This window comes from Aotus nancymaae, unplaced genomic scaffold (assembly GCF_030222135.1).
Source record: "Aotus nancymaae isolate 86718 unplaced genomic scaffold, 86718_ANA_hifiasm-v0.15.2.pri h1tg000004l, whole genome shotgun sequence".
NCBI classification, from domain to species: Eukaryota; Metazoa; Chordata; class Mammalia; order Primates; family Aotidae; genus Aotus; species Aotus nancymaae.
The window spans coordinates 59,854,045-59,881,584 of record NW_026988415.1 but is presented as its reverse complement, the minus strand read 5'-3'; the positions used below and the strand labels follow the sequence as shown (position 1 = coordinate 59,881,584).

At 37.3% G+C, this 27,540-nt stretch overlaps 1 protein-coding gene and 1 long non-coding RNA gene across 2 annotated transcripts in view; one reads left to right on the top strand and one right to left on the bottom strand.

Annotated features, from left to right (window-relative positions):
- Positions 1–10: 10 nt before the first annotated feature.
- LOC105725385 (uncharacterized) lies at positions 11–27,004 on the bottom strand. Its single transcript, XR_001109281.2, has 3 exons — positions 26,802–27,004; positions 6,829–6,950; positions 11–212 (listed from the first exon to the last, which is right to left on the bottom strand). It is a non-coding gene; the product is annotated as an uncharacterized LOC105725385 (long non-coding RNA).
- A 197-nt stretch (positions 27,005–27,201) lies between these two features.
- ZNF711 (zinc finger protein 711) overlaps positions 27,202–27,540 on the top strand; it is a 28,786-nt gene continuing 28,447 nt past the window's right edge. Inside the window, exon 1 of the mRNA XM_064362732.1 lies at positions 27,202–27,394. The gene's annotated coding sequence lies outside the window, so the exon portion shown is untranslated. The remainder of the gene's footprint in view (positions 27,395–27,540) is intronic.

Sequence of the window (27,540 nt, the reverse complement as noted above, 5' to 3'; positions counted from 1 at the left end):
TAAGCATATCTGAATGAGAATAAAAATTTTATTAAATGTCGTTTAATTACATTTGATATTTTTCACTTATTTGCAGAGTTTTCTACACCAGAAGTTCCAACGTCAAGCTACATTCGAAGAGAGAAACAACATATTCGATACACAATTTATGAAGAGTCGGAAATTCCTCATAAGATAGAACACGTGCAATTGAATTCCAACTATTAGGTTTTCTGTGGAAAAAAAACATACATGTGTGCATATATATGGCCATCTGATCATTTTAAAAGCATACTCAGAATACATTTAAAAAAACACCATGAGTATGAATTATCTATGCTCTAAGTACTTAACTTCTCTTTCTGCATTTATACCATCACTTCTTATCTCTATATCTTGAACTTTTTCTTCCCCCCGCCTCACTCTGTGACTACTGAACAAAACTTTCATTTCTAATATCCAACTTCATTAACTCAGCAGGGATGGCAGATGTTTACTATCACCAAAATGCAGTATAACACTTGCATACTGATTTATGACATGCCTCTTTATAAAGTGCTCAGTGAAATGCATAAACAATTGATTGCAAATTGGTCATACAGAATATTGAGTACTTTATTAATTATTGGCAAAAGCTAAGGAGCTACACAAAAGCATCATATCCAAATAAGGAATTTTATATGTGAAATTTCATTATGAATAAATTCCATAAAATGAACTGAGAATTGCTAAGTGATTTCTGAAATCGAGTGGTGCTGTAGAATGATCTCATGATCTGGGCCCCTTACTCCTTTCTTTCCTTTCTTCCTTCATTCTTTCTTCTCTTCCTTTATCCCTCCTTTATTTAAAAGGTATCTGGATTGGAGCAAGATGGTGGAATAGAAGGCTCCATCAATTGCTGCACATCACCCCAGCAAGGACACCAATTTAACAACTATCTACACAGAATGAAACACTTATATAAGAACCAAAATTCAGGTGAGCCCTCGTAGTACCTGGTTTTAACTCCATGTTATGGAAAGAAATACTGAAGAGATAGAAAAAAAAAAATACACCTTGAATCACTGACACCTCTCCCCAACCCTCCAGCGGCAGTGTGGAAAGGAGCATATCTGTGCATTGGGGAAGGGACAGCACAATTGTGAGGCATTAGACTCGGTGCTGCCTGTTACAGCAGAAAGGAAAACAGAACAAAACTCAGCTGACACCCACCCACAGAGGGAGCATTTAAACCAGTCCTAGCCAGAGGGGAATCTTGGATCCCAGTGGGTGGAACTGAGTTCGTGCAAACCTTGCCACCCAGGGCCAAGGTGCTCCAGATTTCTAAGCGAACTTGATAGGCAGTCTAGGACACAGGGCCTAGAACTCTTAAGCATTCCTATTGCTGAACTGGGCCCAGGAACAGTGGTCTGAGGGGGCATGTGACCTACTGAGACACGAGTGCAGCTAAGGGAGTGCTGGCATCACCCCTCCCCTAAACTCTCAGCTGTACAGCTTGTAGCTCCAAAAGAGTTCTCTTTCTTCCTCTTGAGGTGAAGAGAGGGAAGAATATGGAAGACCTTGTCTTGCATTTTGGATGCCAGCTCAGCCACAGCAGGATAGGGCACTGGTCAGAGTCATGAGGACCCCGTTCCAGGCCCTAGCTCCCAGGCAGCATTTCTAGACACACCCTGGACAAGAAAGGAAACTGCTGCCTTAAAGGAAAGGACACAGTCTTGACAGCATTCATCACCTGCTAACTGAAGAGCCTTTTGGCCCTGAACAACCAGTAGCAATATCCAGGTACTACATCGAGGGCCTTGGGGGAGACGCTGAGACTTGCTGGCTTCAGGTGAGACTACCTCATTACTAGCTATGGTGGATACAGGGTGAAACTCTTTCTGCTTAAGAAAACTAGGGGGAAAATAAAGGAGACTTTATCTTGCACCAGCATGGCCACGGTGGGACAGAGCAAGTGGGTCCCTGATTCTAGAATTGACTCTTGGACATCATCTCTGTACCTGCCCTGGGCCAGAAGAGAGCTCACTACCCTGAAGGGTGAGTCCCAGGCCAGGCAGCATCTATCATATGCTCACTGAAGAGCTCTGGGGCCTTAGGGCCCGGGGTCTCACTTGCAGTAGTCTGACAGTACTCCCCATGGTCTGTGGTGGTGGTGGCTATAGAGTAAGGCTCCTCTGCCTTTGGAAAAGGAATGGGAGAGTTAGAGGGACTGCATCTTGTGGTATGATTGCCAGCTTAGCTGTAGTACAACAGAACACCAAGCAGACTTCTAAGTTTTTGACCCTAGAACCTGACTCCTGATGGCACTTTTGGACCTACCTGGAGTCTGGGGGTTCTTGCTGCCCTGAAAAGAAGGACACAGGACTGGCTGGTTTTGCCATCTGCTGATCGTAGAGCCTCTGGCCCTTGAAAAAACATAGGCAGTAGCCAGGGAGTGATTATAGCAGGCCTTTGGGGAGACACAGTGCTGTGCTGGCTTCAGGTCTGACCCACAGCAGTCATAGAGTGGTGATGGCCACAGGGGTGCTTGCATCTTTCCACTCCCACCTTTGGGTGGCTCAGAACAGACAGAGAGACACACTGTACATTTGGGAGAAAGTAAGGGAAGGGTACAAGATTCTCTGCCTGGTAATCCAGATCTTCCCCAAGACCAATAAGGCAGTATCTAGGAGTGCGCAAGAACCACAATGTTACTGAGCTTGGTTGGGGTGCTCTCTGAAGCAGATACAGTTTAGTTCACAACACCCAAGTCCTTTGTGGAAGAGGTCAGAGCATGTATTTACTCCCTAAACCTTTGGAGAATGAACCAAATGGACCTCTCTCATACCTTAATCACTCAATCTCTCTATTTCTCCCTGTCTCTCAATCTCACACTTTCTCACTATATCTAGTCTTCCAGCATCTCTTTTCCTGTTTATCCCTTCCCTTCCTGGCCAACCCTCTGAGTACAGTCTTTCTTATGAAGAGCCCTAGAGTAATGATCAAGTCTTAAGACTCTTGGGGTTTTGCAAATTCCCAGGCCTGGAGTGTTGAACGTAGAATCTGCTTAGAGTCTATGGATGGAGGAGGGGGGTAGAAAATATAGAGGACTTCTAGTCTAGGTTAAATTGGAGCTAGTTATTGTTTACAATATCTAAAATTGAACACATTTCTTCACCAAAATATACTGTCCCTACTGTGTTAAACTCTCCTGGATCGAAGATGTGTCACAAAGTGTCCTACACTAATCTGTCAACTATTGATTCTGTTCTTCAGCCATCTCTCCTTAATTCCCTGGGGCGGGAAAGGGGAAATTGGGAAAAGAAGAAAGAGAAAAAGAAATTGTTAAGTGCTCACCAGTCACTGTCCCTTCTGCTTCCTAAATACATCTCAAATATGTCCCTCTTCCTACCATTATCTCTATTCATTCTGACACTATCATCGTCTGAAACACCACCATCTTTTCCCTGGACCATTGTAACTGACACCTAATTGGTTTCCCCATATCTTACACTTGCTTCAGTCCAATCCTATTGCCACAGTCAGCTAGGGTATTATTTTAGTATGTATATCTAGTCTTGTTATAGTTCTCCTTAAACCTCTTCAATAACTTCTAATTACCTTAGAATAAAATTTCAAGTTCTTACCATGGATCACAAGGCCCTCTAAGACCCCAAGATATCAGGTCTCTGTCACTCTGTCTTTCGGTTTCTTTCTATCTATATTTACATCTATATCTATATCATGTATGTGTTTGTGTGTCACTGTGTAATAGTGATAAGAATACTTACTATGATGTAAGTAAAAAATGCTTTACATGCATTCTTATGCCATCCTCCCATCACTATGAGGTAGGTACTGTTATTTTCTCCATGTACAAACGAGGAAATTGAAGCTTTAAGTAGTTTAGTAACTTGTGCAAAGCCACATAATTAGTGTCAGAGCCCAGGGTTCAAACATAATCAGCTTGATTAAAAAGTCTGTAACTAGGGCAATATATTTTTTTCTAATTTCTTCACTTACCACTCTCCATCTTGCTATGTGCTCTAGTCATACTTGACTTTCAGTTTCTCTTTTAGGGCCTTCCTACATGTTGTTCCCTCTGGAAAACCTGATCATAAATAAGTCCTTGGAATTCAGACACTTCTATGGAAGATACGGCCATCCCAGAGAAAAAGCCTCTAAGTTAGGCTGCCCATGAAAGTTACCGGTTGGCTGAAAGTTTTCTATGAATGCCACATAGTCCACAATAGAAACAAGCTTCAGGTTGTTGGAACATTCCTTTATTCATACTAAGAATCATGTAGGGTCAGACCCTGGGTGGTACGACTTCTGTAGGTGTTTAATACAGCACAAGACCAGGCTCTAACTGGGTCCTATCTGTCGAAGCAGGAATAGACATTGAGTGTTCAGAGTTTTAGCCTCTTGATGCTGAGGCTAGCCTAAGAATAGGGTCTGGGTGGTTAGAGATTTTGTGCGTATGCACTGAAAACTTCTTAAGTTGTCAGAGGCTTCTATTGTAAGTGCTATAGTCAGGGTAGTAGAAGACCGAAGACGGTCAAATGCATAGTTATATATAGGAGATAATCTAGCATAATGGTTAACAGTTTAAACAACTCTGTAGTGAGCTTGCTGCACTGAAATTTCAGCTTCCTCACTTCCTAGCTGCGGGCATTGGGCAAATGACTTATCCTCTATCTCCATTTCATCTTGTTTAAAGTGAGAATAACAGCACTCCATAGGGTTGTTATAAGGATTAAATAAGACATGTGAAACACGAAATAGACACCTGAAATAGTGCCCAGCAAATAGTGATTAGTCAGTAAATCATAACTATTATCTGCTATAGCCTAGTACAGGAATAAGGCTAAAGTGGACAAAGGTTTCTTATGTAGGTGCTCTCTGCACTCCAAGGAACAAATCCCATGTTTGAAGTTATAGTATATGTTTGAACATACCTGCTTTACCTGACTTTTCCAAACTTTGGCCCATATATATATATAGACACATACACACACACACAGAGAGAGAATATATATATAATATATATTCAAGAATATATATATAATATATATTCAAGAATATATATATAATATATATTCAAGAATATATATATAATATATATTCTCTGTGTGTGTGTGTGTGTGTGTGTGTGTGTGTGTGAGAGAGAGAGAGAGAGAGAGAGAGAGAGCGAATTTATTCTTTCCAATCCTGTCTATTCCTCTGATGTATGCAACCTGGACTACCTGATCTAACCACCTAATTACAATCAGGTCTGTTTGTCTATCCCACAGTGACAAAGGTAATTTTGTTTTTAATTGCTTACTGCTAAGCTCAAAGATGAGTTCGGCTTGCCTTTCTGACACTGCCAAACAATAATCAAAAGTCCTTATATCCTTTGCTTCTTATGAGTAAAGGAGAGTGACAAAAGGTAGTAGCAAAGATGACAGTATGCTAAGATGGTAAGTACTTCCATAAACAGGTTCTTCTCCACTTGGAGAGAATCTTTTTACTGAATTCTTAAAAAATGAAATATTCCACTTGACAGTACCCTTCTAACTAGAAGTCACTATTAGCTAAGATTATAAGTTTATACACAATAACTTTTCTTTTAGAATGGCCTTGATATAGATACAACACCATAGTCTTGTATACAAAGTTGTTCAAGATGTTTTCCGCAGGAATATTCATCCCTTCTAAGATTTTTAATAGTTTCAGAATTTTTCCTCTTTCTTCTACTGCTAAGGTTTTATTTTAATAGATGTTTTCAGCATATTGTATATTTAGTTATGACTGGCCTAGTAGTATGTGTCCAAGGTTTGTGGCTTTATATTATCTACTTGAGATACTGCCACAGTAAAAATATTTTGTTAGGAATTATCCTATCTCCTTGATCACAAAGTTTTTGCTACTGACACTTGTAATTTAAGGAATTGGTAGAATTGGGTGAGTGCCTCACTGGGAATTTCATTAGACTGGAAAAGGGATATGAATATAGCAGAATTTTTTTTCTCATATGATTTCAAAAAAGAGATCAGTTAAGGCCAAGAGAAACAGGAAGATACGATAGGGCCAAGAAGAAAGGTGAGGTCAAGTTTTCAGTTTCTGTCTCTAAAGTGAAGGGGTTAGATTAGATGACCTCTCAGTTGCCTTCCAGAAATGGTATTGCATCATCCAAATCCTGGATGATGAGCCAAGATTAAGAAGCCTAGGTCCACGAAGTGGGTCAGAACTAGGAGGACAATTAGCAGAGACCAGAAACCCAGGTTTGCTGACTGGGAACAAAAATCCTAGACTAATTGGTAGGATTGGGTGAGTGCCTCACTGGGCAAGTCAAGGCCACAAAAGGATTGCTATGTAATTATGGTATCTGTGTGACAGGCATAGGGATCAGCAGCAAGAGAGAAGCCTCGTACTGTGCCAGACTCCTTTATAGGCAGGAGCTTTCTACAGGTTTCCTGACCAGAGTAACTTAGAATACTTTTCAACATGTGTGCAAGGCTTGACTCCATAGAAACAAAAGTAGGAGTGACTGTTTGAAGTAATGGACTAGGGGAGCAGGGAAAGAAATACTTCTAGATAATGACCATCAGAGCAATTATCTTTGTTAGGAGTTGAGGAGGAGATCAAAAGGAACATTCCCAGTTCTGGGAAGTGGCAAAGGAAGACCTTGAATTCAGATTTGACTCTAACGTCAGTGCTCTTGACCTATTGGTTTCCTGTGGCTGCCATAACAAATTACCACAAATTGGGTGACACAAAATAGCACCTATTTATTCTCTCGTGGTTCTGGAGGTCAGAAGTTTTAAATCAAGGTGTCATCAGGGTCATGTTTTCTCCAGAGACTCTAGGGGAAAATCCATTCCTTACCTCTTCCAGCTTCTCATGGCTTTGGTATTCCTTGGCTGGTAGCCACATCACTCTGATCTCTGCCTCCTTTTTCACGTCACCTGCTGCTCTATGTATGCCTATGTCTCCTCTTCTGCCTGTATCTTAATACATAAGCAAGATCTTTATTTAACTAAATCACATATTGTGTCACATAAATAATGTTCGCAGATTCCAGGAATCAGAGCATGAACATATCTTTCTGAGGACCACCATTCAGCCTACTACAATTCCTAAGATGAAATTATTTTCTATTCAGTTTCTTTCGTTCTCAGACATTGACATTTTAGCAGGCATTGTTAATTTCATGACAAATATTCCTTTAATCTTTGCTAACAGAATCCAAATTTTGTTTGAAATAACTAAGCTTGTTCCTTTTTTACAGTCTCTATTGTCACTAGTTCTGCTTAATGAGATTGAAGACGAAGTATAGTAGTGAGAGGGTTTCAGGAAAGTTTTTGCCTTCCTGATAAGAGGAGAAGGCCTTACTCTTTAAGCCCCTGGTCCTTCCACTATATTCAGCAATTCCACTCCTGAGTATATATCCAATAAAAGAAGAAAACTTGGCATTCACACAAAAACCTGTACCGTATACAAATGGAAGATTTCTTTCTAACAGAGAAAGACTGGAAAGAAGTCACATTTCCTTCAACTAGTGAATGAATAAACAAACCATGATACATCCATACAATGTAATACTGCTCAGCAATAAAAGGAATGAGCTATACATACATGCAACAACCTGAATGGATCCCCAAGGATTATGCTAAGTGAAAAAAAGACAACCCCCAAAGGTTCCATACTGTAACTCTATTTTTGTAATACTTTGAAATGACTAAATTTTAGACAAAGAGGCAGATTAGTCGTTGTCAGAGATTAAGTTAGGGAGGTGGGAGAAAAGTAGGTGTGGTTACAAAAGGACAACAAAGCAGATGCTTGTAGTGATGAAATTGTTCTGCATCTTGACTATAGTAGTGGATACATGAACTTATTTTTATTGTACTTTAGGTTCTGGGGCATATGTGCAGAACATGCACGATTGTTGCATAGGTACATACATGGCAATGTGGTTTGCTGCCTCCATCCTCCGTCACCTATATCTGGCATTTCTCCCCATGTTATCCTTCCCCAACCTCCCTAACCCCCGCTGTCCCTCCCCTATTGCCCTTCAACAGACCCCAGTGTGTGATGCTCCCCTCCTTGTGCCCATGTGTTCTCATTGTTCAACACCCACCTATGAGTGAGAACATGCAGTGTTTGATTTTCTGTTCTTGTGTCAGTTTGCTGAGAATGATGGTTTCCAGATTCATCCATGTCCCTGCAAAGGACACGAACTCATCGTTTTTATGGCTGCATAGTATTCCACGGTGTATATGTGCCACATTTTCCTTGTCCAGTCTATCATCAATGGGCATTTGGGTTGGTTTCAGGTCTTTGCTATTATAAACAGTGCCTCAACGAACATATGTGTGCAGCACATATAACATTTTACAGAACAAACACACATACACAACTACAAATAAAACTAGTGACAGCTGAATAACATGGGTGAATTCTGTCAATGTCAATCTGATTGTAATACTGAACTAAAGTTCCACAAGATGTTCCATTGGAGGAAACAGGGTAAATGGTACATGGAATACTTCTGCATTATATCTTACAATTGCATGTGAATCCACACTATCTCAATAAAATTCAATAAAAATTAAATGTCAAGACAATGAAATATTTACAGAGTACTAAGGGATACAACAGGAGGAAATCCCTAATTTTTCCTTGAATATGCAAAGGTAGAAAGACTGCATGGAAGAGATACTTAAGCTAAGTTTTGAAGAATGAGTATTATTCTGGATAGATGGGGGATGGATAGTAGATAATCCAGGAAAAGGGACCAGCAGGCAAAGAGATCTAAGAGAACATAGTGTATTGAGGGAACTGCAAGCAATTCAAGCATCGCTGAACCACAAAGTTCATATGCAAGAAATATCTTTTTCTCTGACGTTCACCTTTGGTAGTAGTCAAAAGAGATCTCTGACATTTAACCCTATGATACACAGGAATCAGAAGGAATCCAGAGCCCCTTGTGCTCCAGGAGTTAGGAGGAAGCCATCCCCTGCTCCCTAGTCTTAATCTTTTTATTACATGAATGAAGAACTGGCCTCATAGCTTTCTGTGTTCCTTGCAGGACCCCCCCATCTCCCTCTCCCCCAAGCCCCACACACATAGTCTCACAACCATTACCTGCGTTGATATTATTAGAATCATATCATTATGTCCTTTATCTCTATCTACTTTAGCCAACTAAAGAAGTCCAGAAATCCCAAATCCCTACACTTTATTCTCCATGCAACTCTGCACATTATTCTTTTGACCCTATTTCCCACTCTTCCCCATTTCCTGAAACTCTCCTGCAGTGTCTACTAGAACTTACAGTCCATCATGAGAAAAAATTATTTATATCCTCAACCTCTTTTCTAAATATTCCTTTCACCTTCTTGCTCTAAGAACTCTAGCTTTCTCATGAAGACACTGCTTCCCCTAAAGTGCAAATGGCAACTGCTTTCTTTCCCATACTTCTCAAATCAATGGTCCTAGAGTTGGGTTAGATGTCCTATTTGCAACTCATTACCAATTCCAGACCGTTATCCTTCTGTCTTCCTTAAATACCCCCCAGCTTTGAATTTCAAGTCACTCAGTCATTTAGTTGTTCATTTATAAAGCAATCATGTATTGAGCACTCTACCATATGCTGGTTATTATTCTAAGGATTGGGGATACCATGATCAAACTAGACAAAATTCCCTGTTCACATGGAGCTTATATTTTACTATTCCTTCTTATTGAGTTATACTACTCTTTACTTGAGGAGTTTAGGTTCCAGACCACCAACTGTCATAATACTTGGTGATCAATATATATCAAATATCATATATCTCAAAAAAAATTTCCAATTTCTTGTGTTCTCATTTCCTTCATCTCTCTTCCAGGGATCTTACCCACCACTTTTTCTCAGCCACTCTTATATTCATTCCCTCTTTATAATCTTAATTTTAAACATTCCGCTATCTAATCAGCACCTTTCACCTCTCCAGCACATTCCTTTTAGCACCCCGACTTTTAAAATTCTTCAGACTTTACAAGATATGCATTCTTTTTACCCTATCAGCTTTTTACAGTTCCTTATCATTCTCATGTCCCCTTTCCCTTCTACCTAATTCAAATTCCATAATTACTCCCTTATACATGTGCTCAATATTCCTGTACCTTTTTCTTGCTTGAGTTCAACTGCCAAAACCAAAGCCTGCTTAAAACCAATTCTTTCCCTACTTTAATCTACCTCCATATAGGTGAAGGTGATTTTTAAAAGGCATACAATCACACTTATTGGTCTTAGTTAAATTCTTAACCAACAAACTTCATCTGTGCTCTTAGTGCTACCTATCAATCATACTAAATCTCTCTAATCCAATCACGTTGTCTCTCATTTAGATGTCTATTTCACACCTTCTCTTCCTAAAATCTCTATATTTCCTATCTCTCTTCATTCTACCTGATACCCTTACTTACTAGCTCACTGAGAAAATTAAAGCAATCCAAACAAAATTTTGAATTGCACAAAAGTATAACAAAAGAAAATAGGAAATGTTTATCTTTTTACAAGTATTCCTGCTAATTCCAGAAACACCCAATCAATTAACAGATCTAAGTGAAAATTATCAATGACTGTTAACATTTCAACAAGGTAAACAACTGGACATTATGTGCCTCCTGATAGAAGTATACAACACCATTTAGAAAATATTCTTGCAAACATTATACCCAGATCTCATCAAGCCTGTGAATGAGGAATTACAGAGAACAGAAGAACATGATAAAAGTCACCATGATGCAGTAAGCGAAATACAGACTGTGGGAGACTCTACAGGACAAATAGTTCAGTTTTATCATGAAATACATTGGATAATGTAGATGAAAAGAGCATCTATAGATAAAAAATGACATAAGAGACACATCAATCAATCACAATACATGGACGTTATGTGGACCACAATTCAAACAAACATTATAAAAAGACAACTGGGGAATTTGGAACACAAACTGGATATGTAATAATATTAAGGAATTATTACTAATATTTTAGGCATGGTAATGTGGTTATTTTTTAAAGCACCATCTTTTAGAGGCATATAATAAAATACTTAGTGTTGTAAGAATATGATACGTGGGATTTACTTAAAAATAATATGGGGAAGGGAAAGAGTGTAGATGGGGCTATAGAAGAAAACAATATAGGTCATGAAGAGTTAGTTGTTAATGTTGGATGATTAGAGCAAAGAGATTAGAGCAAATAGATGATTTATTAATCTATTCTCTCTACTTTCATAAATTTTTGGAACTTCCATATTGAAGAATTTCTTAAAGGAGAGATTTTCCACAAGCATCAGAAAGATAACTTCCAACTGATCTACCTGCAAGAATGCACACATATCCTGCCTCTGCTCTTGTCATTATCCATGATCCTAAGTAAGATGGAGTCCTTCATTTGTGCACTAGAACACATACCTTCTCCCTATTCAAGGATGTAATTCCAGTAATTCATTTTCTTACTTGCATTATTAATTTCTCCTTCTCTACTGGATCAGTTCCAATCAGCATAAAAATATGCTATAATTTCTCACATTAAAAAAATGTCTTTAGATTTCCCTGTATGCCCCTCTAGCTATTGCCCAGTTTCTCTGCCTCCTTTAGATGAAAATCCCTCAAAGGAGTTTTCTTGATGTCTACTTTCCAATTCCATTCATCCTATTATGTCTAGAACTAATTACATCTAGGCTTTTACGCCTACTAGTCCACTGAAATTGCTCTTATAAAGGTCACCAATGATCTTAATGTTGCAAAATCCAGTGGTCAATTCTCAGTCCCCTTCCATTTGAACTATCAGTAGCATTCCATGCAGCTGATCACTTCTTCTCAAAACACTGTCTTCATTAGGATTCCAAAACATCATGCTCTCCTAGATTTCCTCCTACCTTGGTGTTCTCAACAAAATACTAGCAAACCAAATTCAACACCACATGAAAAGTATCATACACCACAACTAAATGGGATTCATTCCTCATATGCAAGGATGGTTCAATAAATCACTTAATGTAATATAACACATTAATGTAAGTATAAAAACCACATTATAATCTCAATAGAAGCAGAAAAAGCATTTGACAGAATTCAACACCCATCCAGGATTAAAAAAAAAAAAAAAACTCTCAACAGATCTGTTATAGAAGGAATTTACCTTGACGTAATAAAAGCCATATATGTCAAGCCCACAGATAACATCACACTCAATAGGAAAAAACTGAAATCTTTTCCTCTAAGATCAAGAGCAAAGCAAAGATGCTCATGCTTGCCACTTCTGTTCAACATAGTACTACAAGTCCTAACCAAAGCCATTGGGCCAGAAAAGGAAACAAATGACATCCAAATAAAAAAGAAAGAAGTAAAATTATCTCTGTTTGCAGAAGACATACTCTCATATGTGGAAAACTGTAAAGATTCTATAAAACAACTGTTTGAACTAATAAACTAATTCAGTAAAGTTGTAGGATACAGATTTGACATATAAAAACAGTTGTGTTTATATATAGTAACAATGAACTATTAGAAAAGGAAATAATTCCAATTACAATAGCATCTGAAAGAATAAAATTCTTTAATATAAACTTAACAAAGGAGGTGAAATACTTTCAAACTGAAAACTTCAAAACATTGATGAAAAAATTAAAGACACAAATACATACAAAGGCATCCTATGTTCATAACTTGGAAAACTTAATATTGTTAAGATGTTCATACTACCCAAAGAGATCTATGGATTCAATAGAATCCCTATCAAAATCCCAATGATATTTTTACACAAATAAAAAATACAATCCTAAAACTCATATGGAACCACAAAAAAAAAACCCAAAAAGTCAAAGAAATTTTGAGAAACAATAAAGCTGGAGACATCACATTTCCTGATTTCAATATATATCACAAAGCTATAGTAATGAAAACAATATGCACTGGCATAAAATCAGACATATAGACCAATAGAACAGAATAGACATCCCAGAAATAAATTCATGCATATACAACCAATTGATCTTCAATAAGGATGCTAAGAATACAGAATGGGAAAATGATAATCTCTTCAAGAAAAGATGTTGGAAAAACTAAATATACACATGCAAAATAATGAAATTGGTGATTTCTTTATAATGAATCATACACAAAAATCAGCTATAAATGAATTAAAGATTTAAACATAAGACCAAAAACTGTAAAACACCTATGAGAAAACATAAGAGAAAAGCTTTATATTTGTCTTGACAATGATTTCTTGGATATGAGACCAAAAGCAGAAGCAACGACAAAAGCCAAGATAGACAAGTGGGCCTATATCAAATTAAAAAGCTTCTACACAACAAAGGAAACAGTCGACAGAGTGAAATGACATATTATAGAATGAGAGAAAATATTTCCAAATCTGATAAGGGTTTAATATCCAAAATATATAATAAACTCTTACAAATAAACAGCAAACAAAACAAAGCAAAAAGAACCAAATAACCCAAATAAAAAATAGGCAAAGGACTTGAATAGACATTTCTCCACAGGAAGACTTACAAATAGCTAATAAATATATGAAATGATGCTCAACATCCTTAGTCATCAGAAAATGCAAATCAAAACCACAGTAAGCAATAACATCACATCTATTAGAATGGCAATTATTAAAAAATAAAAATAAAAACACAACAAATGTTGGCAAGTCTTGTACATTGCTGGTGGGAATGTATATTGGTATGGCCATTATGGAAAAAGTATGGAAGTTCCTTTAAAAATTAAGCATAGGGCTACCATATGATGCAGCAACCCCACTTCTGGGTATATATATCCAAAAGAATTGAAATAAGGATCTCAAAGAGCTAGCTGCACTCCCATGTTCACTGAAACATTATTCATAGTAGCCAAAAGGTAGAAACAAGCTAAATTTCTACTATTCAACCTTGAATATAAAGGACAGCTTGCCACTTGGATTAATATGCATGAAGCTGGAGGACATTATTCTAAATGGAATAAACTAGTCACAGAAGTATAAATTTTGCATGATTCCACTTAAAATCACTATCTAAAATATCAAACTCAATGGGAATTGGAGTAAGATGGCCAAATAGAAGACTCCAGTAATCATCCTCCCTGTGGGAACACCAAATTGAACAACTATCCACACAAAAAAGCACCTTCATAAGAACCAAAAATCAGGTAAGCAATTACAGTGCTAGATTTAACTTCACATCACTGAAGGAGGCACCGAAGAAGGTAGGAAAAGCAGTCTTCAAATGCCAATGCCACTACTCTCCCATGCCCAGGCAGTGGCAGAGTGGTGCAAAGAGAGAACCTGTGTGCTTGTGGGAGGCAGAGTGCAGGGACTGTGGAACTTTGCATTAGAACTCAGTGCTTCCCTGCCACCATGAAAAGCGACATCGGGTAGAACTCAGCTGGGGCCCACAGAGGGAATATTTAGACTAGCTCTAGCCAGAGGGCCATCCCAGTGGTTGGAAACTGGGTTCCAGGAAGCCTTGCCACTGAGCACTAAAGTGCTCTGGGGATATAAATAAACTTGAAAGGCAGTCTGGGTCATAAGGACTGTAATTCCTATGCAAGTACTCTTGCTGTGCTGGGCTCAGAGCTAGTGGACTTGGGGGACATGCAACCTAATGAGACACAAGTTGGGGCAGCCAAGGAAGTGCTTGCACCACCCCTCCCACAACTCTAGGCACACAGCTCACAGCTCTGAAAGAAACTCCTTTCTTCTGCTTGAAGAGAGGAGAAGGAAGAGTAAAGAACACTTTGTCCTGCAACTTGGATACCAGCTCACCCACAGTAGGAGAGAGAACTGAGCCGAGTTGTGAGGTCCCCATTACAAGCCCTAGCTCCCAGACAACAAATCTAGACACAACCTGGGCCAAACAGAACACACAATCTTGAAGGGAAGGACCCAGTCCTGGAAGATTCATCATCTTCTGAATAAAAAGCCCTTGGGCCCTGAATGGTACCCAGGCAATACTCAGTGTGGGTTTTGGGTGATACTCAGAGATGTGCTGGCTTAAGGTGAGGAGTGCTGGCTTAATCCAGCATATTCCCAGCAGGTGTGAGTATGGAGAGAGATTTCTTTTGTTTGAGAAAAGAAGAGGAATGTGTAAGGGGACTTTGCCTTGCAGCATGGCTACCAGTTCAGCCACAGTGAAGAAGAGCACCAAGTAAGCTCTCAGGATCCCTGATTCCAGGCCTTGGCTCCTGGATGGCCTACAAGTGTCCCACTATCGTGTAGGGAGAGTCCCAGACCTGGCAGCATTCACCACAACAGACTGAATAGCCCTTGGGCCTTGAGTGAACATTGGTGGTATCTAGCCAGTACTCGCCGTGGCTGTGGGAAGTTTGTGGCCACAGGAAGCAACTGCTCTAGCTTGTGAAAAGAAAAGAGAAGAGTGTAAAGCACTTTGACTTGTGCCTTGGGTCCCAGTTCAGCCACACTAGAATAGAGCACCAGGTACATTTCTAAGGTTTCTGACTCCAGGCCTTGGATTCTGGATGATATCTCTGGACCTGCCTGTGGACAGGGGAAACTTGCCATCCTGAAGGAAAAAACACAAACCTGGCTGGCTTTGTAACATCCAGATTGTAGAGTCATAGGGCCTTGAGTGAATATAGGCAGTAGTCAGATAGTGGTTACTGCAGGCCTTAAGTGAGACCCCCCTAACCTACTGGCTTCAGGTCTGATCCAGCACAGTGTCATTGGTGGTGGCCATAGGGTTGCTTGTGTCACCCTTCCCTCAGCTCCAGGTAGCTCAGCACAGAGAGACAGATTCCATTTACTTGGGAGAAAGTAAGGGAAGAGAGAAAGAGTCTCTGCCTGGTAATCCAGAAAATTCTTCCAGATCTTAACCAAGACCACCAAGTCAGTAGAACCACAGTGTTACTAGTCTTGGGTTGTCTCCTAATGGAGATATGGCTGCAGTGAACACAAACTTAGAACACTGAAGTCCCTTCAAATACCTGGAAAGCCTTCCCAAGAAGAAAGCGTACAAACAGGCCCATATTGTGAAGATTACAAGAAATATTTCCCAAGAAGAAAGGGTACAAATAAGCCCAGACTGTGAAGATTACAAGAAATACTTAACTCTTCAGTGTTCACACACCAATGAACATTCACAAACATCAAGACCACTTAGGAAAACATGACCTTACCAAACTAAATAAGGCACCAGTGACCAATCCCAGAGTGAAAGAGATACGTGACGAGATAATTCAAAAGAGCTGTGTTGAGGAAACTCAAAGAAATTCAAGATAACACAAAGACGAAATTCAGAATCCTATCAGATAAATTTAACAAAGAGATTGAAATAATTAAAAAAAACCAAGCAGAAGCTCTGGAATCCAAAAATGTGATGGATATACAGAAGAATGTATCAGTCTCTTAACTACATAATTGATCAAGCCGAGAAAATAATTGTTGAGTTTTGAAATAGGTTATTTGAAAATACACAGTGAGAAGAGACAAAAGCAAAAATAATAAAAATGAATAAAACACGCATACAAGATCTAGAAAATAGCCTCAATAAGGGCAAATCTAAGAGTTACTGGCCTTAAAGAGGAGGTAGAGAGACAGAGATCAGGATAGACAGCTTGTTCAAAGGGATAATAACATAGAATGTCCCAAAACTAGATAAAGATGTCAATATTCAAGTACAAGGAGGTTATGAAACAACAAGCAAATTTAACCTAAATGAAACTACCTTAAGATATCTAATAATCAAATTTCCAAAGGTCAAGGATAAAGAAAGGATACTAAATACAGCAAGATAAAAGAAATGAACATGAAAAACACTCCAATACATCTGTCAGAAGACTCTTCAGTGGAAACTTTACAGGCCAGGATAGAGTGGCATGACATATTAAAGTGCTGAAGGTAAAAAAAAAAAAAAAAAAAAAAAAAAAAAAAAAAAACTTTTACCCTGAAATAGCATACCCAGTGATACTATACTTTGAACATGAAAGAAAAATAAAGACTTTCCAGACCAACAAGAGCTGAGAGATTTCATCAATGCCAGGTCTGTCCTACAAGAAATGCTAAAAGGAGTTAATTAGTCTGAAAGAAAAGGGTGTTAATGAGTAACAAGAAGTCACCTGAAGGTACAAATTCACTGGCAATGGTAAATACACAGAAAAGCACAGAATATTATGGCACTATGATTATGAATATGTAAACTACTCAGAAAGACTAGAAGATAAATTGTTCAAATATAATAACTTTTCAACACATAGTACATTAGGACACAAACAAATGACAAGAAGTTAAAATGGGGACACAAAGTTAAAGTGTAGAGTTTTCATTAGTTTTCTTTTTTCTTGTTTATTAATTTGTTTATGCAATTTGTATTAGGCTCTCTTCAGTTTAAAGTAATGGGTTATAAGATATTCTTTGCAAGTCTCATGTTAACCTCAAATAAAGAAAACATACTACAGATTTACAAAAAATAAAAAGCAAGAAACTAAAACATGCTACCAGAGGAAATCACTTCGACTAAAGGAATCATTTCTACTAAAAGGAATACAGGAAGGGAAGAAGGATAAGAATACCACAAAACAACTGGAAAACAAAAAACAAAATGGCAGGAGTAAATCCTTGCGTATCAATAATGACACTGAATGTAAATGGACTTAACTCTCCAATCAAAAGACACACAATGGCTGAACTGATTTTTTTAAAAAAACAAGACTCAATAATCTGCTGCTTATAAGAATCACACTTCACCCATAGAGATGCATATAGAATGAAAATAAAGGGCTGGAAAAATACGTTCCATGCAAATAAAAACTGAAAAAGAGCAAGACTCAGTATATTTATTTGAGACAAAATAGGTTTTAAGACAAAAACTATAAAAAGAAACAAAGAAGGTTTCCTAATGATAAAAGTGTCAATGATAAAAGAGTCAATTCAGAAAAAGGTTATAACAATTATATGTGCACCCAACACTAGAGCACACAGATACATAAGCAAATATTATTACTGCTAAAAGAGAGACATACTCCCAATAAAATAATAGATGGAGGCCTCCCAATTTAGCATGACACAGATCATCCATACAGAAAATCAACAAAGAAACATTATACTTAATCTGCACTGTAGATCAAATGAATCTAATAGATATTTACAGAACACTTCATCCAGAAGCTGCAGAATACACATTCTTCTCCTTATCGTATGAATTATTCTCCAAGATAGGCCAATATAAGTCTTAAGAAATTCAAAGAAATTAAAATTACATCAAATATCTTTTCTTACCATAATAGAATAAAACTAGAAATTAATTACAAGAGGAATTTTGGAAACTATTCAAATACACAGAAGTGAAACAGCATGCTTCTGAATGCCCAGTGGCACAATGAAGAAATGAATTATTGAAACAAATGATAACGGACACACAACATACCGAAATCTGTGGGATTTAGCCAAAGCAGTACTAAAAGGAAATTGTATAGCTTTAAGCACCTATGTCAAAAAAGTAGAAAACCTTTAATTAAACAACCTAATGATGCATCTTAAAAGACTACTAAAGCAAAAACAAAACAAACCAGAAAATAGTAGAAAAAATAATAATAAAGATCAGAATAGAAATAAATGAAATTTAAACAATAATATAATGAAAAGATAAATGAAATAAAAAATTGGTCTTTAAAACAGATTTTAAAAATCAAGTAACTTTTAGCCAGACTAATGAAGAAATAAAGAGAGAAGACACAACTAAATAAAATTAGAGATGAAAAAAGAGACATTAACACTAATTCCACAGAAATTAAAAGGATTATTAGAGACTATTATGGGCAACTATATACAGATAAATTGGAAAACCTAGAAGAAACTGATAAATTCCTACATATGTACAACCTACTAAGATAGAGCCATGAAGAAATTCAAAAGCTGAATAGACCAATAACAAGTAAGGAGACTGAAGCTGTAATAAAGTCTCCAGTAACAAAATCCTGGGACCCGATGGCTTCACTGCTGAATTTTACCAAACATTTAAAGAACGAATACCAATCCTATTCAAACTATTCTGAAAAATAGAGGCAGAGGAAGGAATACTTCTGAACTCATTCTGTGAGACTAGTATTACCATGATGCAAAACCCAAAGACATACCAAAAGAGTAAAGCTACTGGTTAATATTCCTAATAAAAATTGATGCAAAAATCTTCAACAAAATACTAGTAAACTGAATTTACCAATATTATTCTTCACGACCCAAGTGAGGTTATCCCACAAATACAATTATGGTTCAACATATAAAAATCAATCCATGTGATACATCATAATAACAGAATGTAGGACAAAAAACATATGATCATTTCAATTGATGCTGAAAAGGCGTTTGATAAAGTTCAACAATCCTTCATGATAAAAACTCTCAAAAAACTCATAATAGAAGAAATGTACCACAGCACAGTAAAAGTCATATATGACAGACCCACAGCTAGTAGGAACTTGACAAGGATGCCCACTTTCATGAGTATCACTCAACATAGTACTGGAAGTCCTACCTAGAGCAATCAGATAAGAGAAAGAAATAAAGGGCATCTGTATTAAAAAGAAAGAAGTCAAATTATTCTTGTTTGTAGATGCTATAATCTTATATTTGGAAAAAAATATAGACTTCACAAAAAAAACTATTAGGACCGATAAACAAATTCAGTAAAGTTACAGGATACAAAATCAACATATGAAAATCAGTAGCATTTCTATATGCCACAGTGAATAATCTGAAAAAGAAATTTTTAAAAATCCCATTTAAAATAGCCACACATAAAATTAAATACCTAGGAATTAATGAAATAAATTAAAGGGCTATATAATTAAAACTATAAAATATTGTTTAAATAGATTGAATAGGATTAAAAGAAGATAATCCATGTTTGTTAGTATTGCTAGAATCAGCAATCCTAAAATTTATACAGAACCAAAAAAAAAAAAAAAAACGCAGAATAGCTAAAGCTATCTTCAAAACTGTAGGAATCACATTACCTAACTTCAAGTTACACTACAGAGCTATAGTAAACAAAGCAGCATGGTCTTGGCATTAAAACAGACACATAAATTAATGGAACAGGATAGAGAACCAATTCTGAATCAATATCCAGAAACAAATACACACATCTACACTGAATTTATTTTCAAAAAGGTGCCAAGAACATACACTGGGGTAAAGACAGTCTCTTCAATAAATGGTGCTGGGGAAACTGGATATGCATATGCAGAGAATTAAACTAGATCCCTATTCCTCACTATATGCAAAAAGCAAATCTGAATGGATTAAGTACTTAAATATAAGACTTTAAGCTAATAAACTACTATAGAAAACATTGGGGAAAACTCTCCAGTATATTCATCTGGGCAAAGATTTCTTAAGTAATACCCCAGAAACACAGGACCAAAGCAAAAATGGACAAATAGGATCATATCAAGTTAAAGAGCTTATGCACAGCAAAGGAAATAATCAACAAAGTGTACAGACAAAATGGGAGAATTTATTTGCAAACTATCCATCTGACAAGGGATTAATAACCAGAATATATGCAGAGCTCAAACAATAGGAAAAAAAATCTAGTAATTCAATTTAAAATGGGCCAAATATCTGAGTAGATATTTCTCAATAGAAGGCATACAAATTTCAAACAGGTGTATATAAACATGCTCAACATCATTGATCCTCAGAGAAATGCAAATCAAAACTACAGTGAAATATTATCTCACCTCAGATAAAATGGATTTTATCCAAAAGACAGGCAATAACAAATGTTGGCGAGTATGTGGAGAAAACAGAAATCCTGTACACAGTTGGTGGGAATGTAAATTGGTACAACCACTATAAAGAATAGTTTGGAGGTTCCTCAAAACACTAAAAGTAGAGCTACCATATAATCTAGTAATCCCACTGCTACATATATACCCCAAAGAAAGGAATTCAGTTTATTGGAGAGGTATTTGCATTGCCATGTTTGCTGCAGTACTCCTCACAATAGCCAAGATCTGGAAGCAACCTAAGTGTCCATCAACAAATGAACGGCTAAAGAAAATGTGGTACATATATACAATGGAGTACTATTCAGCAATACAAAAGAATCGTTTTCTGTCATTTGCAACAACATGGATAGAACTGGAGGTCATTATGTTAAGTGAAATAATTCAGGCACAGAAACACAAACTTTGCATGCTCTCAATTATTTTAGGAGATAAAAATTAAAAAAACTGAACTCATTGAAATAGAGACCAGAATGATGGTTACTAGAGGCTGGGACAGGTAATGGGAGGTTGGGGGATGTGTGGGTACTGAATGGGTACAAAAATATAGTTCAATAGAATGAAAAAGATGTAGTGTCTGGTAGCACAGCAGTGTGACTACAGTCAACAATAATTTATTGCACATTTAGAAATAACAAAAAGAATATAATTGGATTATCACACAAAGATATGATAAATGCTTGAGGTGATAGAAACCCTATTTTCCCTGAGATGTGTTTATTACACATTTTATCCCTTTATTAAAATATCTCCTGTACCCCACACATATATACACCTACTATGTACCCATAAATATTAAATACAAAAAAAACAATAAAATTGTCAAACTCATAGAACGAAACAGTAAAGTGGTGATTCCCAGGAGCTGGGAGACTGGGGAATGTGCAGTTGTTTTTCAGTGTATATAAAGTTTCAGTACTCAAGATGATTAATTTCTACAAATATGCTGTACAATATTGTGTCTTTAGTTAACAATACTGCATTGTACAACTAAATATTTGTTGAAAGGGTTGATCTCATGTTAAGTGTTCTTACCAGAATTAGTAAAATAAAATAAGCTGAATGAACCCTAAACAGGAAAAACACAGAAAAGTCCAATGCCAGACATATTATTTTCAAACTGTTTATAACTAAATGCAGAGAACAATTTGAAACTGGAATTTTTAAAATGCCATTTACAATAGCTCCTAAAACTGAAAATGTTTGGTATAAGTCTAACAAAGGATGTATAGAATATATGTATTAAAAATGACAAAGCACTGATGAAATGAATCCAAGAAGACCTAAACAAATGGACATACTGTGTTCATGAGTAGAAGAATCATCATAGTAATGATGTCAATTCTCCCTCAAAGAGATCTATAGATTAACACAATATCAACCAAATTCCCAGCAGAGATTTGTATAGATATAGACAAGCTAATACTCAAATTTACATGGAAAGACACAAGAACTAGAATAACTCTTTACATTTTGACAAAGAAAAACAAAGTTAGAGGAATCACACTACCTGATATTAAAAGTTACTATAAAGCTAAAATAATTAAGTTAGAGTAGTGTTCATAAAAGGCTAGATACAAATCAATGGAACCTAAAAAAAATTGGACAGATATGTAACTACATAAATATGACCATTTGATATTTTTACAAAGATACACAGGCAATTCAGTAGAGAAAGGGTTGTCTTTTGAACAAATATTGCTGGAACCTTTGAAAATGAACCTCAACCTAAATTTTACACCTTATACAAAGACCAATTCAAAATAAATAAAAGATGTAAATGTAAATGTAAAACTAAAACGTCAAACTTCTAGGAAGAAAAAAATAACCTTAAAATTGGCACCAAAACACAACGCATGCAAGGAAAAAAATTACAAATTCGATTTCATCGGATTTGAAAACTTTTTTTCTGCCCAAGACACTGTAAAGTGAATACCAGTATATTGGAGAGATATTTGCATTCCGTAATGATGTACAGAAAATATTTTCAAGTCAAGTACCTGATAAAGGATTAGTATCCAGAAAATGTATTTTTTTAAAGTCTGAAAACTCAATAGTAAGGAAACAACCACATTAAAGATGAGCAAAGAACTTAAACAGATGCTTCATCAAAGAAGTTATGGCAAATAAGGGCACAAACTGGTGTTAATTATTAGCTATTAGACAAATGATTAGCTACCAGACAATGAGATATCACTATACAATTATCTGATCAGCTGAAATAAGGAATAATGACAATACTAAATACTGTCAATGATAAAATTATTACAGGGTTCAGGTGATGACGGCCTGAACTCCTTCATAAACTTTTTCATCTCATGTTTCACCCACTGATGATCCTTCCCTAGATCTGTTACTTTATTGGAGGTTGTAAAATAGTGATTTTCTATATTTATTTCTGGATTTTTTTCTACATTTACTAACTGTATTTCTTGCAAAAAGAACTTTGTCTTATCAAACTAGAGCTTTCTGGTTGTCCTGAAAGTTTGTACAGAAAAAGTGAATAAATAATGAGTTTTTTTTTCTTTTGACTGTTAATTGTCAGAATAAGGAGCCGATGTTCTATTTACCTTAAATGATATGCACTGAGGTTTTATTCTTTGGGAGTAGGGGGATCCCTCTCTATTGGTGTCATTAATCAACTTATGAGTTTTTACAGAGTCAATGTGTTTTCATCATTCAAAGTTATTATTATTGTTTGACGCTCCTCTGTACTTTTGACATTAGTCTTTGATAGTACCCTTGCTCTCTGACACAATATGATACAATCTTATCTTACTCGTTTGTTTTCTCAAACTTGGAATTAGCTATTCCTCCCAACGAGTCTTGGTACCTTTTATATGGGATAGTATTTACAGACTTTTTGTGCGTCATTTTGTATTTTTTATTCGACTATTTTAAAGGAAAAATTGTACTCTCAATGTTCATTTAAATTATTGTAGTTTTATTATAATGTTACTTAAATATGAACAATAATAGAGCAATATATAAATGAATGCTTTTATAGGGTACACATGGACATAGACATGGGAACAGACACTGAGGGCTACTGGAGAGGAAAGAGAAGCGGAGGAAGGGCTGAAAAACTACCTACTGAGTACTATGTTCACTACCTGAGTGATAGAATCATTCATACCCCAAACTTCAGCATCATGCAATATACCCATGTAACAAGCCTCCACATACATCCCCTGAATCTAAAATAAAAGTTGAAATTGCAAAATAAAATAGAAAAAAATGAATGTTTTGGGCTTATGATGCTTATGTAATTATAAAACCACGCGATAAATAACAAAACCAATAATTTAACAGCATTAATTTCATGTTATGCAATTTAATTTTGCTAAAATTAAATTGCAGCTCACAACATGAATATGACTCTGCACTGGCATACTGAATGTGGTTTGCCTTATTGTACGCTATGGGCTGACTCACTTCCCCCACCACTCTATTCTAACTCCCAAGAAATTGTATTACATATAGCAAACCTGATAGAACCACATAATTTAAAAACAACATATGATGCCTCCACTTCAAATCAGATCAAAACAATTAAAAGATTACTATCTGGTGTCAACGTACTGTAAATACAAATACAAATGTGAGTGTTGATAATGTATGACAGTATTTAGTTATAAGGAGGTTTTCTAGATAACCCAAAATATGCTTATGTTAATTTACTGTAGATTGTCTCCTTGGGAGTTGCCCAGGTTACAGTGAAAGCAGGACATGAGTTTTCCTAGATGAGGCTAAGATTGAAGATAATATAGTTGACGACAAACTGTGAGTCCAGACGCAGAAGGGACAGCAATATTTGATTTTTAAATGTACCATATTGAAATACTATTAGTTGGTCAAGATAACCAAGGCTAGTAGAGGGAGTGAAGTCAGTCAGCTACACAACAAAGAATTACAAATTACAGGGTTTATAGCACCTAATTAATATTACTGGTCTTGTGGCTAATATGAAACTTCAAAAATGCTAACGCATACATATAAAAATACTATTTTTTGAAATAGCATAAACAGCCAGCTCTAACAGTTTTTCTTCCATATCGTAGTTTCTTCCTTTAAATAAGTATTGGCCAAATATTCAAAGGACATATGTTGGATGGTTTCCCCATTGCTGTTGTCCAGCTGGGACTTCCACAACTCTCTTTCTGTACCTGTCTGGGCGTTATCCTTGACTTCTAGTGGGAACTGATAGCAATGTTTAAGCAAGGGAGTAAATAATCAGTTTTGTTTGTTTTGTTATGCAAGTGAACTCAGTGATCATGTAGACTCTACACTGTAAAAGGTATCAAGTGGAGCAGAGAAATGAGTCAGAAGACTATTACAACTGTCCCATTGGTGAGGGCCTCAACTGAAGTGAAAAAGGAATGGGGAGGATCGATTTGATATATTTTCCTGATTTTGTGATTTTTGATTTGGGAATTTGGTGAGTAAATGGACACAGAGGAACTAGTTAGCAAGGTGTTGCAATAATCCAGTTAAGAAGGCATGTGAACCTGAACAAGGTAATGATATTAGGTAAGAGGGAGATTAATTCCATGGATATTAAGGAGGAAGAATTCTCAAGACATTTTCATTGACCAGATGTTTGGAGAAAGAGGGAAGAGCAAAGATGGCCTTCAGGCTTGTAAAAGTATCTAGCACAGTGTACCATTCACAAAGATGATTGATGTAAAAACCCCATATCTTTCTCAGCTTTCTTCTTTGAGTGTCCTGTTGGAATTGTCACTGGGACAAGACTATAAGTAGTATTTGCCAGGCTATCCAATATAGAAAAATGTCGTATGAGAATACACTCAGAAAAACGTCTTTCTTCTTCTAGAATGGAAAACAAAAGCTTAAGTAAATGAAACCTACAGAGGTGGGCAAACTATGGCCCACAAGCAAAATCTGAACTGCTGCCTGTTATTCCATGTCCTGTGACTAAGAGTGGTTTTTACATTTTTAATAGTTGAAAAATTCAAAGAAGAATAACTTTTCACTATGCATTAAGATGAAATAAAATTCAAATGTCAGTGTTCATAAAGTTCTACTGGAACACAGCCATGCTCATTTATCTCTCCCTGGAACTCAAAAGTAAGGAAAACAAATATTTTACCATCATTATACATGCACATACACACACACACCCCACACGCATGCACACGCGCGTGCTCCTCTCTGCCCACTGTGTAGGGGCTCTGCAGAAACTGCATTTCTTGCAGAGAAACTTTGAACTTCACACTGGAAGGTAATGTACCAATCTCTTATCTATCACACTTCACGTTTTAGTAATAGCTGAATTTCACCCTTTTCAAGCTTGGAAATTATCTATTCTGCTGAACATGTCTAAGCCACTTTGGGGCCACGATGGCAGAGTAGAGTAGTTGTGACAGAGACGCTAGATCCTCAAAAAAATTTTGCTTACTACTATTTATTTACAAAAATATTTACTATCTGGCCCTTTATAGGGAAAGTTTGCCAACGCCTGGTCTACTATGAGGCACGTACTATGCTAGGACTTTCACATCTTCTATAATTTTCTCAAAACCTATAGTGGCATACTAGGTTCTAGAGACCTGAAGAATGTATCTAGAATCTAGAATCATAGCATGTTTTATTTGTAAATATTCAAATCATTTGCAAAGATGAAGAGTTTCTTTAGGATCGTATCCTTTCCCTGCTTAAACACTGCTATTGATTCCAAATGCTTATAGAATTAAAGCTAAAAATCACAGAACATAAGACCCTTTGCTTACGCAATCTAGTCCCCACCTATCTTTCATCACATCTCATCACTCTTTTCCTCACCCCTTACCCAGTGAATTTCTCACTGTCCTCCCGCTTTTTGCAGACAGAAGCTGAAAGTGACACATTCATGAGATATTTAATGTTCACTTCATTGAGGTTCCTTGTTCACCTTTTCCTTTCTATGCCTTTCTTCACTCTCCTTTACTTTCTCCATCGAATTGTCTACCATTACAAAACAGAAAAGAAATGAAGGGAGGAAGGAAGGGAAACTGCAACACACACACGGGTTTTACTGGGGAGAGGCATACCTCTTATCACTCGGGCCAGCCTAATTTGTCAAATCCTGGAGGATAGGGCCAATAAAAAAATTTTTTAACGTCGTCCAACATCTATTAGAGGTTCAGTCAATGATTCTCCCCCTCCCTTTCTTCGTTTCCCTTGGGAAACCTGGAAAACAGAAAATATTCCCACAGAAACTCCTCAGGGGCGCGCCAAGATCTGGGCTTGCGCACTTGGACTTGGCCGGCGCTCAGCCCCCGCCGCCAGCCGGCGGGGTCTCGCACTAACCTAGCGCGGGCGCCTCGATCTCCCGCGCGCGCGTGCGCGAGACCCCCCTTTGGCCCCCTACCCTGCAGCAAGGGTAGCGTGACGTAATGCAACCTCAGCATGTCAGCAGCAATATAAAGCAGAACGAGGAGGCGCGCCTCCCAGACGCAGAGTAGATTGTGATTGGCTCGGGCTGCGGAACCTCGGAAACCCTAATGTGAGGACCTTAAGGGATCCACAGCTGCCGCCCCCCGCAGCCATCCGGAGCGCGGTCACAGTCCGACTGGCGGCACAGCGGCGGCGGTGGCGGCGGCGGCGGCGGCGGCGGCGGCGGCAGCTACAGCTGCAGCAGCAGGTAAGGAGACTCCTGAGGAAAAACTAGAGGGACATGGATCCACCGCATTCAGTGTCTCTTGTCTGAGGGGAGGAGAGGCTCACACCCAGCGTGTAGCGTAGGGCGAAGGGAACAATGGAAGTGGCGTCCGGTGCCTGAGCTTTCCT